Source organism: Salvelinus fontinalis, chromosome 12 (genome assembly GCF_029448725.1).
Source record: "Salvelinus fontinalis isolate EN_2023a chromosome 12, ASM2944872v1, whole genome shotgun sequence".
Classification (NCBI taxonomy): Eukaryota; Metazoa; Chordata; class Actinopteri; order Salmoniformes; family Salmonidae; genus Salvelinus; species Salvelinus fontinalis.
The window spans coordinates 24,130,114-24,144,772 of record NC_074676.1 but is presented as its reverse complement, the minus strand read 5'-3'; the positions used below and the strand labels follow the sequence as shown (position 1 = coordinate 24,144,772).

The following is a 14,659-nucleotide window of genomic DNA, read 5'->3' as shown; positions in this document are numbered from 1 at the left end:
GTTCCTCGACACAATCTTGTCTCGGAACTCTACAGACAATTCCTTCGACCTCATGGCTTGGTTTTTGCTCTGACATGCACTGTCAACTGTGGAACCTTATATAGACAGGTGTGTGCCTTTCCAAATCATGTCCAATCAATTGAATTTACCAAAGGTGGACTCCAATACAGATGTAGAAACATCAAGGATGATCAATGGAAACAGGATGCACCTGAGCTCAAGGTTTATCTGTTATATATTTTTAATACACTTGCAAAATTTTCTAAAAACCTGTTTTCGCTTTATTATGATGTATTGTGTGTAAATTGCTAAATAATATCTATATTTAATCTATTTTAGAATAAGGCTGTAACGTAACAATGTAGAAAAAGTCAAGGGGTCTGAATACATTCCGAAGGCACTGTATGCAGCAGGTGAGTTTCAAGTTCGGGGAAAGTCATTTTCAACCAAAGAAATGCACCTTTATAAAGGAGGGTCAGGCAACTGCATAGAGATAGATAGAGGACTCATCTTTGAATCTATGCTATTTTAGGGTATATGACAGCATATGTAGGACAATTGAGGCAATCTCAATTTTGACGTAGAACATTTTCTTCTTCACGATTGGCTGATCCCTCCTGGTGACCCACCCTCCTGATGACCCAGTTGGACATCACTCCAACATGGTCACAAACCAAAACGCCCTCAATGGCGTTTTGGCCTCTATCATTCTCTATGGGCAACTGCTCTCATATCATAGCTAGCGAATTTACGTTCCAGTACGGAGGGTTTTGCAGACGGACAAGTGGGTTTGTCAAACGGCCCTTTCGAATACTTTTAACAATAATTATTTTATTATTTCCTTGCTTGGAGTAAGATTCACTGATCTTTCGCGAGTAATATGTAACAAAGCAAGTAAATTAGGCATAGTAATATCATGGTTCAACAGGATTCAGCAATAATGATGGGCATGGAAGTACTTACACATTAATCTCACAGGATTTACATTAATTTGAATACAAAGTACAGACAACATTAGAATGAAAGAAAACATTTATTTCAAAACAAGTAAAACACAAGAAGGGACATTCAACATGTGGCTCCAAGAGAAGGGAGATGTTAACTTGGTTTTGATAGTTAGTTGTATCTACATATACATTATATATGAACATATGTAATCACCCTAAATTATGTTCATATTACATTATGAAAATATAGGCAATCATAACCATTTTATCCTGAACAACTACCCTCAAATGTTCCCTTTAGCCACAAAACCAAGCGACAGAAATCCTTATAGATATCGTTTAACATAGTCCCTATGTTAAAAGTAGAACAGTGTAACAGTATAGCTTCCATCCCTCTCTTTGCCCCTACATGGGCTCGAATCAGGGACCCTCTGCACACATAGACAACAGTCACCCTTGAAGCATCGTTACACATCGCTCCACAAAAGCCGAGCAAGGGGAACAACTACTTCAAGGTCTCAGAGCAAGTGATGTTACGATTGAAACGCTATTAGCGCGCACCACGCTTACTAGCTAGCCATTTCACATCGGTTACAACAGCACAAGTAAACATGGTTTGATAATAAACATACTATTTTATTATGTTATTTATACCCTGTAACTGTATGCTTTCACATTGTGAGTGCCTTCTCACTTGAAGTATAGAAGGACTTTTTCCTCATTTATCAGTTAGATGCATAGCTTACATTATTGAAAAGAGCTACCACTATAATATCCTCATATAGGAAATTATGCAATCCTGACCATTTTGGGCAAGCAGCTACCCTGAAATTTTCTGAGACACTTTGCTTCACATAGCGTTAGTTGAACATACAGTATGTCCATATGTTTAAGGTACAACAGAAATTATGTATTATGTTAATCATGTTATGATTAGCATAATAAACTGCCTTCATATTGTGAGAGTCTTCTCGCTTCAAGGTTTCAAGGCTTAAGTCCTCCTTCCTCATCTGGTAGGCGCCGCTTCTCCCTTTAAGGCCTGGTAGACATCTTGTCTTATCTTCAGTACCTCAGGTGGAACTCTGCCCTCCTGTCTCCTAGTGGCTCTCTTTTGTGCCTTTCAGCGGTTTGTGATGCTTTTTTGCATGACACACAGCAGAAGATGGGAGTTTAGACTTCTGGCTTCATTTCAGGAGAGATCCTGGGTTTGGAGGTTAGATGCATCTACATATCTTACATTATTGAAAAGATATCTACAACCATAATATCCTCATATAGTAAGTTATGCAATCCTAACCATTAGCCAAAGAAGCAACCCTGATATGTTCTGAGCCACTCAGAAATCCCTTCAAGTACCTTCACATAGCATTGTGATAGTGATTGTCTGTTTTGTTCAAGTTTAAGTCCTTCCTCATCTGGAAGGAGTTCCACCTCCTAGTTTTAAGGCCTGTTTCAGTGCCTCAGATGGACTTCTGCCCACCGGTTCCACCCCCCACACATGGTCTACAGTATTCGTGCAGTATGCAGGGCCAAAGAAACCCGGTGTGCTACCCTTGGGAGTAGACTGACTGTACACTATAAAAAGTAATTATACTTATAATCTTCATACTTTTCGTCATAATCATCATCTTCCTCTTCATCCTGCTCATCTGTGGTCGTCTGTAGATAGAACATGTTTATCAGTTATGCAGTGTGTGTGAGAGATCCTTTATCATGTGATATTGACTGTACATTTGAGTGAGAATGATACAACTGATCACTTTACAAAATATCAAATTTAAAACTAAACAGTATTTTGTAGCAATACAATGTAATACAGTGTAAGTAGTTATGTGTTGCTGGTATATGTTGCACTGTTCCTAAAATAGAAGTTGTCATTGAAGCAAATTAAAAAACATAAAGCTTACCATAATGGCTTTCAGCAGGGGACTGCAGGACTGAGCAGAGCGAGCAGTGGGTGGATTTTATACTGCAGGGTAGCAACAAAACCTGAGTCTCCACCTCCCCTGTGAAGTGAAACTCAGACCCACTTTTCTGGAAAACAAAACAGATGGGAAAGAAGAAAGGGGTGTGTCTCAGTGAAGTGCGACTGAGCCCAGTGCATACTAAATGTGCGCACGCACACACACACACACACACACACACACACACACACACACACACACTATTGTCTTTAAAAAATTACTCTGTACATTATCTGATGATTAATATTATGTTATTATCAAATATTGTGTAATTGTACTTTGCATTCCTTTGTTATCATTTATTTCCCCTGGACATATTTGAAAAGTCACACCAGTGGGGTGCATGAGCCTCGAGTCTCATGATGTCTCTAAAACTACAGATGTTACTAAATGTAAACTAGGCTTTTGTCACTCTTGACTACCCAGCTGGCACCCACCCACTAGTGCACCTTATATCTGCTAATGGCTAGTGACCTTGTGCCCATATTGAGCAAATGACAGTTCTCATAGTTATATGTATGTTATTGTACTGTTATGTCTCTGTTGTTCTCCTGTCTGTAACATCATTGGCACTAAAACTCCTATCAAAACTAAACCTACTATAACAATTAATATAAACCATTCTTATGTTTGAATTGAACTAATACTAGTAGGGCCGATGAGGGGAAGACTCATTTGGTCAACCTAACAATACATCGAATTCAAACATACTATATTTTGGTGAAAGGATACAATTAAGCAATAAGGCACGAGGAGGGGTGGTAAATTGTCAATTTAGCACAATCCCACAAGGTGCCTTATTGCTATCATACACTTCTTACCAACGTAATTAGAACAGTAAATAGTCATTTTTTGTCATACCCATGGTATAAGGTCTGATATACCACAGCTTTCAGCCAATCAGCATTCAAGACTCAAACCACTCGGTTTATAATATGGAATAAACAACACATAGAAAACAACAGACACTGGACAAAACATGTTAAAGTTGCATGTGTTTACAGTTTTTATTTTCACAGTTTCATTGTTTTTTTACAGTAAATGTTGCGTACAGCCTTTTTGGATGAATCTATTATGGGATTGTGTTTATCAGCAGGCCCCTCCCTCAAGCCCACCTAACCAAGCACGCAGACCACCAGAAGCCAAAGGGAAAAAGGGAAGTGGAAAGTAGTTTTGGCTTTTGTGGTTTGCTTCTGTAGTATGAGTTTTGGTTAGTTGTTTCGAGGTCACTGCATTTCTGCAGCACTGGCTCTGCACACGTCACCCCCTGCTGGCCCGGTATGGGAACACGACGCATCGGCCTTGTACCTGCGGTAGGCAGCACCACTGTTGCGTTACTCCCTAGTGAAGGCCGCACCCGATGTGTAGTGTTCTCATGTCGGGACGGTCGCGGGGGAGGCGCGACCCGCCCTTAGTCTAGCCCAGGATTTCTTCTCCTTGTCCTCCTCCTCCTCCTCACTGTGGGAAGAGAGATTGTGTTCAGTACTACAATTCAGAAACCTTCACCACAGCAAAACCTTCACATTTGTTAATAAACCTTTATCAAATAGTACTTTATCACTGGTGATGCAAGGGAGTGGCAGAGAAAACAGCAGCAGTAGAGGTCTTGATTCGTATCGTTGAAACGTGTTCCAATACAGACTTATTGACTTATTGAGACAACGGTTCTGAGTAGTTGTGAGAAATTGCTTGATTTACAGCAATAAAAAGGAAGTCTGTACTTGTCTCCTTTTTTTACAGATACATTATCTAGGACCTGACATCTCTGAACAGTAATATATTGTTTTACAGAGATACTTCAAACAGAGATACTTACATGATTCATAGCAAGCAGACAGAATGGGACTCCATGGGTGACCTGTTAAAGGGTTAATTAAGGTCACCAGCCCTGAAACACAAGGAATGACAGACTTAGATGTGACGCAGTCAGTAATTACAAAACATGGTCACTTCCCTTTGATCAGACTATTTTTCTGATTCTGAATTCAATGTATTACATGGTTTATCAATAATTCAAAAGCTATTCATTGAATTATGATTCATATGTTCTCAATAAATCTGCTACTCTCTGACTAAACAACAACAACAACAGGCTGTTGTCATATGATCATTACTGTACATCACATTAAACTTCTACTTGTACTGCTCTTATTCATAATACGGGAAATGTATTTAAAGTTTTTTAAATGTTTATAAAAAACATTCCTGTTTGTCATATCAACTTTACTTTAAAAAGTGTAAAGCAATAATTATACTCAAAGGAATGTAAACAGTACTTAATATTCATCAGGTCAAATAACACAGGTCAATGTTTACAGTAAGTTCTTTATCATTATAAAGATAAAACTCACCCCTGAATCCTTCAGCAGACATATCCGCAGGATAGAAAGGACAGATGAATCGCTGCATCTTCCTTATAAACCCAGAGAACCATCTTCTCCTCCTCCTACTCTTCTGCTCCTCCTCTCCCTCCTCCTCCTCTTACTCTCCCTCATCCTATACCCTGAACTCTTTAGCCCTGTCTGACAGCACCTCAGACAAGCAGCCTGCACTGTGTGTGTCACGCCCTGACCTTAGATATCTCTGTTTTTCTATACATTTTGGTTAGGTCAGGGTGAGACTAGGGTGGGTACGCTAGTTTTGTATGTCTAGGGTTTTTGTGTATGTCTAGGGTTTTTGTATGTCTAGGTGTTTTTGTATGTCTAGGGGTTTTGAATGTCTATGTTGGCCTGATATGGTTCCCAATCAGAGACAGCTGTTTGTCGTTGTCTCTGATTGGGGATCATATTTAGGTGGTCCATTTTTCCTCGTTTGTGTTGTGGGATCTTGTCTACTTTGAGTTGCCTGAGTGCACACCTGTAGCGGCACAGTTCGTTCGGTTGTTTGTTGTTTTAATAGGTGAGTTTCAGTTGATTAAAATTATGTGGAACTCTACTCACACTGCACCTTGGTCTCATCATTACGACGATCGTGACAGTGTGTTTGTTTGTGTATGTGTGTGTGTGTGTGTGTGTGTCTGTGTGTGCGTGTGTGTGTCAGCAAGCTTTACTTCTTTCTTTGTTTTGTTTACATCAACATCCATCTTTTAGTTTCATTTTTTGCACTGCCTATTTCTCAGATAGGGTGTGCCTTCTTTGGTTAGTAGGTGCTGAACAAACACAACAAAACTCAAGGTTACTTTCGTAACCCCGGTTAACTGATAAGTGAGATGTATCGCTTATTGGGTCCAGTGGCGAAGTGGTGAATGAGGTGAGCCCCTCCCTCTTTATAACCCGGAATTGTGTATTTAAAAGAGAACCAAACTATGACGTGCGTACATGTACAGTGCATTTGGAAAGTATTCAGACCCCTTGACTTTTTCCACATTTTGTTACGGCGTTACTTTAAAATGGATTCAATAATTTTTTCCTCAATCTACACACAATACCCCATAATGACAAAGCAAAATGTATTTTTTTACATTAGTATTCAGACTCTGTACTCAGTACTTTGTTGAAGCACCTTTGGCAGCGATTACAGCCTTGAGTCTTCTTGAGTATGACGATACAAACTTGGCACACCTGTATGTGGGGAGTTTCTCCCATTCTTCTCTGCAGATCCTCTCAAGCTCTGTCAGGTTGGATAGGGAAAGTCACTGCACAGCTATTTTCAGGTCTCTCCAAAGATGTTCGATCGGGTTCAAGTCCAGGTTATGACTGGGCCACTCAAGGACATTCAGAGACTTGTCCCGAAGCTAGTCCTGTGTTGTCTTGGCTGTGTGCTTAGGGTCGTTGTCCTGTTGGAAGGTGAACCTTCGCCCCAGTCTGAGGTCCTGAGCGCTCTGGAGCAGGTTTTCATCAAGGATCTCTCTGTACTTTGCTCTGTTCATATTTCCCTCGATCCTGACTGGTCTCACAGTCCATGCCACTGAAAAACATCCCTACAGCATGATGCTGCTACCACCATGCTTCACCGTAGGGATGGTGCCAGGTTTCCTCCATACTTAACACTTCGCATTCAGGCCAAACAGTTCAATCTTGGTTTCATCAGACCAGAGAATCATGTTTCTCATGTTCTGAGAGTCTTTACCTGCCTTTGGGAAAATTCCAAGCGGGCTGTCATGACCCTTTTACTGAGGAGTGGCTTCCGTCTGGCCATTCTACCATAAAGGCCTGATTGGTGGAGTGCTGTAGAGATGGGTGTCCTTCTGGAAGGTTCTCCCATCTCCACAGAGGAACTCTGGAGCTCTGTCAGAGTGACCATCGGGTTCTTGGTCACCTCCCTGACCAAGGCCCTTCTCCCCGATTGTTCATTTTGGCCGGGCGGCCAGCTCTAGGAAGCGTCTTGGTTGTTCCAAACGTCTTCCATTTAAGAATGATAGAGGACACTGTGTTCTTGGGGACCTTCAATGCTGAAGAAATGTTTTGGTTCACTTCTCCAGATCTGTGCCTCGACACAATCGTGTCTCAGAGCTCTACGGACAATTCCTTTAACCTCATGGCTTGGTTTTTGGTCTGACATGCACTGTCAACTGTGGGACATTATATAGACAGGTGTGACTTTCCAAATCATGTCCAATCAATTGAATTTACCAATCAAGTTGTAGAAACATCTCAAGGATGATCAATGGAAACAGGATGCACCTGAGATCAAGGTTTATCCGTTATATATTTTTAATACACTTGCAAAATTTTCTAAAAACCTGTTTTCGCTTTATTATGATGTATTGTGTGTAAATTGCTAAATAATATCTATATTTAATCTATTTTAGAATAAGGCTGTAACGTAACAATGTAGAAAAAGTCAAGGGGTCTGAATACATTCCGAAGGCACTGTATGCAGCAGGTGAGTTTCAAGTTCGGGGAAAGTCATTTTCAACCAAAAAAATGCACCTTTACAAAGGAGGGTCACGTGACCTACAAACGCAATGGTCAAAAGACTCTTATACAGTTATAGTCGGAAGTTTACATACACCTTAGCCAAATACATTTAAACTCAGTTTTTCACAATTCCTGACATGTAATCCTAGTAAAAATTCCCTGTCTTAGGTCAGTTAGGATCACCACTTTATTTTAAGAATGTGAAACGTCAGAATAATAGTAGAGAGAATGATTAATTTAAGCTTTTACTTCTTTCACCACATTCCCAGTGGGTCAGAAGTTTACATACACTCAATTAGTATTTGGTAGCATTGCCTTTAAATTGTTTAACTTGGGTCAAACGTTTTGGGTAGCCTTCCACAAGCTTCCCACAGTAAATTGGGTGAATTTTGGCCCATTCCTCCTGACAGAGCTGGTGTAACTGAGTCAGGTTTGTAGGCCTCCTTGCTCGCACACGCTTTTTCAGTTCTACCTACACATTTTCTATAGGATTAAGGTCAGGGCTTTGTGATGCCCACTCCAACACCTTGACTTTGTTGTCCTTAAGCCATTATGCCACAACTTTGGAAGTACCCTTGGGTTTATTGTCCATTTGGAAGACCCATTTGCGACCAAGCTTTAAGTTCCTGACTGATGTCTTGAGATGTTGCTTCGATATATCCACATAATTTTCCATCCTCATGATGCCATCTATTTTGTGAAGTGCACCAGTCCCTCCTGCAGCTAAGCACCTCCACAACATGATGCTGCCACCCCTGTGCTTCACGGTTGGGATGGTGTTCTTCGGCTTGCAAGTCTCCCCCTTTTTCCTCCGAACATAACGATGGTCATTATGGCCAAACAGTTCTATTTTTGTTTCATCAGACCAGAGGACATTTCTCCAAAAAGTACAATCTTTGTCCCCATATGCAGTTGCAAACCGTAGTTTGGCTTTTTTTAATGGCGGTTTTGGAGTAGTGGCTTCTTCCTTTCTGAGCGGCCTTTCAGGATATGTCAATATAGGACTCGTTTTACTGTGGATATAGACACTTTTGTACCTGTTTCCTCCAGCATCTCCACAAGGTCCGTTGCTGTTGTTCTGTGATTGATTTGCACTTTTCGCACCAAAGTACATTCATCTCTAGGAGACAGAACGTGTCTTCTTCCTGAGCGGTATGAAGGCTGCGTGGTCCCTTGGTGTTTATACTTGCACACTATTGTTTGTACAGATGAACGTGGTCCCTTCAGCGTTTGGAAATTGCTCCCAAGAATGAACCAGACTTGTGGAGGTCTTGGCTGATTTCTTTTGATTTTCTATAATGTCAAGCAAAGAGGCACTGAGTTTGAAGGTAGGACTTGAAATACATCCACAGGTACACCTCCAATTGACTCAAATGATGTCATTTAGCCTATCAGAAGCTTCAATAAGACAGGATGAGGCGGTGGTTACACGTGCTGTTGGTGCAGCAATTCAAGGAGTGAAGGAACAAGTTGCTACCTTGCAAGATAAACTGGACATCCACATGGGATCAGTTCGAGTGCTAATAGAAAAGGTGGATCACATTCAGACTGAGGCAAGGGGCCTAAAAAGGGACGTGAACATCTGCACTTGAGAAGATGCGGTTCAAAATGGTGCCGTTTGAGGTTCAAGACAGACGCAATAGCGTGAGGGTCACAGGGATTGATACAAACCGGGAGGGAGGTGATGCATTTGCTTTCCTGCAAGAAATTCTTCCCAAATGGAATTCCGTACCTTGGTACTACTCCGAATCAAATGGAAAGGGACCACATTATCTACAACGAAAATGCAAAGGAGGACAACCCCCAGACCATGGTCTTCAAGGTTATTAGATACCAACGCTATTCTACAAGGAACGCGGGAAGCAAGAAAGAATGCACCCATCCAAGATGCCGAGAGAACCATATGTTTTATGCGGACTACAGTGCCTTCACAAATGAGCGAAGGAAAGCATTTGCAGATGTCCAGAGGGAGTTGTACACGCAGGGCATACCCTCTTTTCTGATCTATCCCGCTACCCTGCGACTTACTACTTTCAACGGTGAGCAGCTCTCCTTCACCTCGGCAAAAGAGGCAGAGGAATGTCGGAGAAGGCTCCCGGGCGACAGGTCTACACGCCCCCCACAAAGAGAGTGCTTTCCTTTACGGATGCCGAGGACGGGTCCGGACAGCAGGATGATAAGGAGGCGGAGAATGAAATGGGAGCAACTGGGCGCTAAAGATGCAGCTAACCGGCTAGCTAATGTTTAGTTGACTACTGAACTTTTATATATATATATCTTTATTTTGGACAGGAACTTCACCTAGTACTGAAACAGAGGACGCTTTCCTTCACTGCTGGAGATAAGATTTAACATTAGCTGGCTAGCGGAGCTGGAGGCTGTTCAAACTTTTTTTGATTTCTTTATTAATATTATTATTATTATTATTATTTAGTCCCGGATTACAGAAAATATGGTAATGTTTTCACTGTTTGAACTTTTGAATTTACAGCAATCGTCGGACTACCTAACGTTTCAACGACATTTAAAAAGAGGTATGTTGGAACGCGCACGCGACACAAGTGGTGTGGGAAGCATGAGTATGTGCGTCGCTCCAATACAAATGGCCTGCGATGCTTTCAGATAATAATCCCCTGGTTAAGTGGATGTGAACTATAAGGTAAATAAAACATTGGCGTTTTAATACGATTCTTCTTCAAAACGAATTGTTCGTGGCTGAATTTCAAGCCAAAGTAGTTGAATTCTTAGCAAAAAACAAGGACCCTGTAGAGGACCCAAGGTTTACATGGATGGCTACTAAACGGTTTATCAGAGACCTTACATCTCCTTTTGCGTCTCACCTCAGTAAAGCCAGGAATCACAGAATCAAGTTATTGGAGATTTATTTTTTTAATTATTATTTTTTAAATCACTTGAACAGAACCTGAAAATAATTACTCAAATAATGTCAGCAATGATTTGAGGGTGGTAAAACTGGAAATTAATGATTTATTCACAGGATGTACTTTGAACAACCGACAAGGCCAACATTCCCGTCATTGGCAAGAGAAAGAGACGCAGGTACAGAGGACACAGAGCGGGGTGCCTCGTAAGGATTCGTAGACGGCGAGTGGGAAAGCTGCCGTTACCGTCAATATTACTTGCCAACGTGCAATCATCAGAGAATAAATTAGACGAGGTACGATCACAAATATCCTACCAACGGGACATCAGAAACTGTAACATCTTATGTTTCATGGAATCGTGGCTGAATGATTTTACATTTACATTTAAGTCATTTAGCCAGAGCGACTTATCCAGAGCGACTTACAAATTGGTGCATTCACCTTATGACATCCAGTGGAACAGCCACTTTACAATAGTGCATCTAAATCTTTTAAGGGGGGGGGGGGGGGGGGGGGGGCAGAAGGATTGCTTTATCCTATCCTAGGTATTCCTTGAAGAGGTGGGGTTTCAGGTGTCTCCGGAAGGTGGTGATTGACTCCGCTGTCCTGGCGTCGTGAGGGAGTTTGTTCCACCATTGGGGTGCCAGAGCAGCGAACAGTTTTGACTAGGCTGAGCGGGAACTGTACTTCCTCAGTGGTAGGGAGGCGAGCCGGCCAGAGGTGGATGAACGCAGTGCCCTTGTTTGGGTGTAGGGCCTGATCAGAGCCTGAAGGTACTGAGGTGCCGTTCCCCTCACAGCTCCGTAGGCAAGCACCATGGTCTTGTAGCGGATGCGAGCTTCAACTGGAAGCCAGTGGAGAGAGCGGAGGAGCGGGGTGACGTGAGAGAACTTGGGAAGGTTGAACACCAGACGGGCTGCGGCGTTCTGGATGAGTTGTAGGGGTTTAATGGCACAGGCAGGGAGCCCAGCCAACAGCGAGTTGCAGTAATCCAGACGGGAGATGACAAGTGCCTGGATTAGGACCTGCGCCGCTTCCTGTGTGAGGCAGGGTCGTACTCTGCGGATGTTGTAGAGCATGAACCTACAGGAACGGGCCACCGCCTTGATGTTAGTTGAGAACGACAGGGTGTTGTCCAGGATCACGCCAAGGTTCTTAGCGCTCTGGGAGGAGGACACAATGGAGTTGTCAACCGTGATGGCGAGATCATGGAACGGGCAGTCCTTCCCCGGGAGGAAGAGCAGCTCCGTCTTGCCGAGGTTCAGCTTGAGGTGGTGATCCGTCATCCACACTGATATGTCTGCCAGGCATGCAGAGATGCGATTCGCCACCTGGTCATCAGAAGGGGGAAAGGAGAAGATTAATTGTGTGTCGTCTGCATAGCAATGATAGGAGAGACCATGTGAGGTTATGACAGAGCCAAGTGACTTGGTGTATAGCGAGAATAGGAGAGGGCCTAGAACAGAGCCCTGGGGGACACCAGTGGTGAGAGCGCGTGGTGAGGAGACAGATTCTCGCCACGCCACCTGGTAGGAGCGACCTGTCAGGTAGGACGCAATCCAAGCGTGGACCGCGCCGGAGATGCCCAACTCGGAGAGGGTGGAGAGGAGGATCTGATGGTTCACAGTATCGAAGGATGAGAGCAGAGGAGAGAGAGTTAGCTTTAGCAGTGCGGAGTGCCTCCGTGATACAGAGAAGAGCAGTCTCAGTTGAATGACTAGTCTTGAAACCTGACTGATTTGGATCAAGAAGGTCATTCTGAGAGAGATAGCAGGAGAGCTGGCCAAGGACGGCACGTTCAAGAGTTTTGGAGAGAAAAGAAAGAAGGGATACTGGTCTGTAGTTGTTGACATCGGAGGGATCGAGTGTAGGTTTTTTCAGAAGGGGTGCAACTCTCGCTCTCTTGAAGACGGAAGGGACGTAGCCAGCGGTCAAGGATGAGTTGATGAGCGAGGTGAGGTAAGGGAGAAGGTCTCCGGAAATGGTCTGGAGAAGAGAGGAGGGGATAGGGTCAAGCGGGCAGGTTGTTGGGCGGCCGGCCGTCACAAGACGCGAGATTTCATCTGGAGAGAGAGGGGAGAAAGAGGTCAAAGCACAGGGTAGGGCAGTGTGAGCAGAACCAGCGGTGTCGTTTGACTTAGCAAACGAGGATCGGATGTCGTCGACCTTCTTTTCAAAATGGTTGACGAAGTCGTCTGCAGAGAGGGAGGAGGAGGGGGGAGGGGGAGGAGGATTCAGGAGGGAGGAGAAGGTGGCAAAGAGCTTCCTAGGGTTAGAGGCAGATGCTTGGAATTTAGAGTGGTAGAAAGTGGCTTTAGCAGCAGAGACAGAAGAGGAAAATGTAGAGAGGAGGGAGTGAAAGGATGCCAGGTCCGCAGGGAGGCGAGTTTTCCTCCATTTCCGCTCGGCTGCCCGGAGCCCTGTTCTGTGAGCTCGCAATGAGTCGTCGAGCCACGGAGCGGGAGGGGAGGACCGAGCCGGCCTGGAGGATAGGGGACATAGAGAGTCAAAGGATGCAGAAAGGGAGGAGAGGAGGGTTGAGGAGGCAGAATCAGGAGATAGGTTGGAGAAGGTTTGGGCAGAGGGAAGAGATGATAGGATGGAAGAGGAGAGAGTAGCGGGGGAGAGAGAGCGAAGGTTGGGACGGCGCGATACCATCCGGGTAGGGGCAGTGTGGGAAGTGTTGGATGAGAGCGAGAGGGAAAAGGATACAAGGTAGTGGTCGGAGACTTGGAGGGGAGTTGCAATGAGGTTAGTGGAAGAACAGCATCTAGTAAAGATGAGGTCAAGCGTATTGCCTGCCTTGTGAGTAGGGGGGGGAGGTGAGAGGGTGAGGTCAAAAGAGGAGAGGAGTGGAAAGAAGGAGGCAGAGAGGAATGAGTCAAAGGTAGACATGGGGAGGTTAAAGTCACCCAGAACTGTGAGAGGTGAGCCGTCCTCAGGAAAGGAGCTTATCAAGGCATCAAGCTCATTGATGAACTCTCCAAGGGAACCTGGAGGGCGATAAATGATAAGGATGTTAAGCTTGAAAGGGCTGGTAACTGTGACAGCATGGAATTCAAAGGAGGCGATAGACAGATGGGTAAGGGGAGAAAGAGAGAATGACCACTTGGGAGAGATGAGGATCCCGGTGCCACCACCCCGCTGACCAGAAGCTCTCGGGGTGTGCGAGAACACGTGGGCAGACGAAGAGAGAGCAGTAGGAGTAGCAGTGTTATCTGTGGTGAGCCATGTTTCCGTCAGTGCCAAGAAGTCGAGGGACTGGAGGGACGCATAGGCTGAGATGAGCTCTGCCTTGTTGGCCGCGGATCGGCAGTTCCAGAGGCTACCGGAGACCTGGAACTCCACGTGGGTCGTGCGGGCTGGGACCACCAGGTTAGGGTGGGCGCGGCCACGCGGTGTGAAGCGTTTGTATGGTCTGTGCAGAGAGGAGAGAACAGGGATAGACAGACACATAGTTGACAGGCTACAGAAGAGGCTACGCTAAAGCAAAGGAGATTAGAATGACAAGTGGGCTACACGTCTCGAATGTTCAGAAAGTTAAGCTTACGTTGCAAAAAAATCTGATCTGATTGACTAAAATGATATAGTACTGCTGGCTGGTGAAGTAGCCTGGCTAGCAGTGGCTGCGTTGTTGAAAGTGAAGCTGGCTAGGTGACCTCGACAATTTCTCTAAATTTCTCTAAACTACACAATTATCATGGATACAAGGACAGCAAAGACAACTAGCTAACACTACGCTAATCAAGTCGTTCCGTTGTAATGTAAGTTTCTACAGTGCTGCTATAATGATGACATGGATATTCAGCTAGCGGGATACTGCACCGGCTAGATAGAACAGCACACACCGGTAAGACGAGGGGGGGGTTCTGTGCGTATTTTTAAACAACAGCTTGTGCACGAAATCTAAGGACGTCTAGATTTTGCTCGCCTGAAGTAGAGTATCTTATGATAAGCTGTAGACCACAATATGAGTTTTCATCCATACTTTCGTGGCTGTTTAT

The 14,659-nt window shown here is 44.1% G+C and overlaps 1 long non-coding RNA gene across 1 annotated transcript; it reads right to left on the bottom strand.

The window, feature by feature from the left end:
- Positions 1–1,014: 1,014 nt before the first annotated feature.
- On the bottom strand, positions 1,015–5,371 carry LOC129867035 (uncharacterized). The gene is made up of 4 exons (XR_008761573.1): positions 5,263–5,371; positions 4,728–4,799; positions 2,855–4,369; positions 1,015–2,606 (listed from the first exon to the last, which is right to left on the bottom strand). It is a non-coding gene; the product is annotated as an uncharacterized LOC129867035 (long non-coding RNA).
- Positions 5,372–14,659: the final 9,288 nt, after the last annotated feature.